The following is a 563-nucleotide window of genomic DNA, read 5'->3' as shown; positions in this document are numbered from 1 at the left end:
GTCAGTGTGTTCCTTAAAATACCGGGTTTGTGCCCGGCCGCGGGGCAGGAGCGGGGCGGCGCGGGGATGCTCTTCTCCCCTGGGGCGGCCGGCGGGGGAAATGCCGAGAGCCGGGCACCTCGCGGGCTCGATGCCGGTCTGAAAACGCGCCGGGGCTCGTAGCCCTCTTGCTCCGCTTTGCGTGGAATATGCTTGAGCTTTCGCTGCAGCCAGGGCTCCGCGGTTAACGATGCTACGACCGTGAGGCTTCAGAGCCGGGCGGGATTTAGTGCCTGGCTTGAGGCAGGAATGAAGGCGGGTTTGGATAGCGGCTCTTCAGCTTAAGCTGCTGTGCCACTGGTGTGCTTTCCCGTATGCTGCTTTTATTACCGCTTACAAAATACCAGATGTCCGTGCAGTTTTAAGCCTCGTCCACTGAGGAAGATAAACCACTTGAGAGGGAGTCAGCAAAAATATCCACTAGGTTTCTGTTTTTAAAATTGTTTGACTTGCTCGATTTCCATATAATTTATCAACAAGAGCCAATTTATGCAGGAGTATCCAGTTACAGAACTGCCAAGGCT

This window comes from Aptenodytes forsteri, unplaced genomic scaffold (assembly GCF_000699145.1).
Source record: "Aptenodytes forsteri isolate BGI_AS27 unplaced genomic scaffold, ASM69914v1 Scaffold1, whole genome shotgun sequence".
NCBI classification, from domain to species: Eukaryota; Metazoa; Chordata; class Aves; order Sphenisciformes; family Spheniscidae; genus Aptenodytes; species Aptenodytes forsteri.
This window is presented reverse-complemented; position numbering follows the sequence as displayed.